This window comes from Zea mays, chromosome 9 (assembly GCF_902167145.1).
Source record: "Zea mays cultivar B73 chromosome 9, Zm-B73-REFERENCE-NAM-5.0, whole genome shotgun sequence".
Taxonomy (NCBI): domain Eukaryota; kingdom Viridiplantae; phylum Streptophyta; class Magnoliopsida; order Poales; family Poaceae; genus Zea; species Zea mays.
Window position 1 is genome coordinate 89,275,551 of NC_050104.1, and position 3,660 is coordinate 89,279,210.

Here is a 3,660-nt window from a genome sequence, read left to right on the forward strand (position 1 = left end):
GATGACCACATATGGTACCCCAGAAGGTTAGGATATGCCTTTACGAAAGCGCTCACCGAAGCGGGTCGCTTGGTGGATCGAAGCTGAATCTAAAAGGCACAGGGTGAAAAACGGACGGTACCTCTTGATCGATGGACTGTGGTGAAGTCGCGTCGGGGCGGATTGCACCGTCATCTCAGGTACGAGGCTAACGCCCAGCAAGTCCTTCGCGAGAGTGCTGGCGTCATCAGTCCGCTTGGGGTCGGCACGTCGCAGGGAGATGACATCTGTCGTTGTCTCAGGTGCGAGGACAACACCCAACATGTCCCGCGCTGGGGTGTCAGCGTCGTCGACTCGCTCTGGACCGACAGCCGACGAGGTGCCGCCTCCTGCCTGGCCACGGTTGCCCCGTCTCTTCCTCCTGCGGCGAGGAGGGTGGCGGGACAAACCCGGATGCTGCTCTTCCGCCACGGGGGGAAGACGTCGTCGAGTTCACCATCGTCGGGTGAGCTGACGACCGTCGTTGTTGCTGTCGCGCTGCGGGGGGAGGAGTACCATGTCGTAGCTGCCGGCGAGGGACATGAACTCGAGACACCCGAAGCGGAGCACCGTCCCGGGCTGAAGAGGTTGCTGAAGACTACCCATCTGGAACTCAACGGGAAGGTGTTCGTTAACACGTAGCAGGCCCCTACCTGGCGCGCCAACTGTCAGCGTTTCGGACCCAGATGGGTTGGCGCAAGATGGAACACAAGGGGGAATGCGGCTTGTATTATCTCGCACCAGGGGTGTGCTCGTAGTAGGGGTTACAAGCGTCGCGCGAGAGAGAGAGAGAGCCTATTTGTTAGCTCGTTCCCCCGCGTGACCCCCTCCGTAGGAAAGCCCTGGACCTCCCTTTTATAGATGCAAGGAGATCAGGGTCCAGATGTACAATGGGGGGTGTAGCTATACGCTAACGTGTCTGGCAGATGAGTGCCTGAGCCCTGTGTACATGCCAACATGGCTGTCGGAGAAGTGCTTGAGCCCTGTGTACGCGATAACGTGGCCGTCAGAGAAGTGCCTGAGCCCTGTAGAACCACAGCTGTCGATGCTGCTGGGATCCAACTGACGTCTCCTTGCTTCCGTAGGGGGCTGAGATCCACCGACATCATGGACGCACGCGGGGAACCATCATTACCTGTTACCGGGGCGAGCCAGATGGGACGCCGGTCTTGTTCCCTCGTAGCCTGAGCTAGCTAGGGTAGGGTAATGATGTATTCCCTGTGGTGCGGTCGGTCCGAGCCCAAGGTCGGGCGAGGCGGAGACTTCTCCTGAGGCCGAGGCCGGGGTCGGGCAAGGACGCGATTCCTCCCGAGGCTAAGGCTGAGGCCGAGCCCTGGGGTCCGGCGAGGCGGAGACCTCCTTCCGAGGCCGAGGCCTAAGGTCGGGCGAGGTGGAGCTTCCTGTTGCGCCCGAGGCTGAACTTGGTTGTTGTCAGTCTCACCCTGGTGGGTGGCACAGCAGTCAGAGCGGGGCGAGCGGCGCTGTTTTCATGTCAGGTCGGTCAGTGAAAGGGCGAAGTGACTGCGGTCACTTCGACCTTGTCGACTGAGGCACGCGTGTCAGGATAAGGTGTCAGGCGATCACCGCATTAAATGTGCATGCGATACGATCGGTTGGTGAGGCGATTTGGCCAAGGTTGCTTCACAACAAAGCCTGCCCGAGCTGGGCTTCGGGCGAGTCGAGGGTGCGCCCACTGCCTGAGGAGGCCCTCGGGCGAGGCGTGAATTCATCCGGGACTACTGTTCCCGCCCGAGGCCGGGCTCGGGCGAGGCGAGATTGCGTCCCTTGGTAGACGAGGCCTTGACCTAAACCGCGCCCATCAGTCTTTGCGGTTTATGCTGAGGGTGGTTACCAGCCATGTTTAGGAGTGTTGGGGGTACCCCTAATTACGTTACTCGACACTATTGTCAAATAAAATTAATCTATGCCATAGTTTATGTTATACCCTGAATTCATTATCCCTTATGTAGTATTGTGTCTTTTTAAGATGTGTTCCAATATTTGTACATGTTTGGTGTGATGTTCATTTGTACTCTCCAAATGTATTGAATGCATGCTCGCTTTATTTAGACAACGAGCAGTCCGAGGTTCCTGAGTGTGTTGTTGGAGACCTCCCTGATCAACAACCTGGTGAAGGCAAGTGTCCTCTGACCCATTATGTCCTACATACTTTATGATTCACTGTCCCGCATTACTTTATGAAACCTAAGGATTGACTAGTCTGTATTCACTTATCCTTATTTACCTTTTTGGGTTATCATGGTTAGCATGTTGCTATTGCCTTAACATAATCAATGAACATGATGTGAACATTTATGATACGATACTGTTATCCTGATTATGTGAATGATCTTGCGATACCTTAGGGGGCTCAGGCCTTTTTCCTGAGTACCTCTCCATAAGGACCTGTTCGTGGAGTGACCACCCGGGATAACAGTACAACCATGAGGGTGGAATGGGATGCCCTTAGCTGATTAATTAGATGAACCTGGGGTGTAGTTGGCTTTGCTGGAGGGTCGGGGCGTAGTGCTCACTCTGCCAAGGTTGGGGTGCAGAGGTTCTTTCGATTTGGTTTTGTTAGTCACCCACCTTGTGGAGGTGTACTGCGTTTGTACGACTGGCGAAACCTAACGAGCAGCTATGCACCAGGGGAGTCTTTGTAAAGGCTACGTAGTGTATCCCTGGCCATTCACCTTGGTAGTGAAGATCGGGTCTGTACAACCCAGGCTAGAAAGGGATCATGACTTGTGGGTAAAGTGTACAACCTCTACAGAGTGTTAAAAACTAGTATATCAGCCGAGCTCACGGTTAAGAGCAGCCTTGGGATCCTCTTTGATTATAAGAACTTTGAATACTTTTATGTTGATGATTAACAATGATGTTATAAAATCTGATCTCTGGTATTTCCTCTTTTGAGGAGGTACTTCTGGGTAACAACTAGGTTATTTACTAAAACTTGGCTCTACTAATAATAATAAATACTCGACCAACTAAAAGCAACTGCTTAACCTCAACTCCATATACAGCTAGTCCACTTTAGCCGAACGGGACATTTGTTGAGTACGTTGATGTGTACTCACCCTTGCTTTACACACCAGCCCACCCCAGGTTGTCCCCAGTGTTCCCAATGCTCAGGAGGTGATGCTGGCAACATGGATGACTTCGAGGAGTTCCAGGAATATGATGAGTTCTAGTTCTTTCTTAGTGGCAAACCCCCAGTCAGCTGCCTGTGTAGGCTTAGCATCAACGTTTCGTAATTCTGCACTTTGATAATTATGTTGAACAATGGTTATGTATTAGACTCTGTGGATGTCTTGGACATCTTGATGTAATAAAGTACCTTTCCGCTATTTATTTCAAGCATTGTGTGATGATGTCCAATTATGTAATCACTGTGTACGTGAGTTTCTGATCCTGGCACGTACATGGTTCGCATTCGGTTTGCCTTCCAAAACCGGGTGTGAGATAGTATGCGGACGACGCATGGCGATACGCACGATGCGCACGCGCGACAGGCGAGGAAAACTAAATAGCTGATGTCTTTAAACTAAATAAGCATTAATTCGCAAACATATGAAAGAGCGTAAATTAAAACTATAGATTGGTTTTACTTAGAATGTTGTTTATAATTATCGAACAATT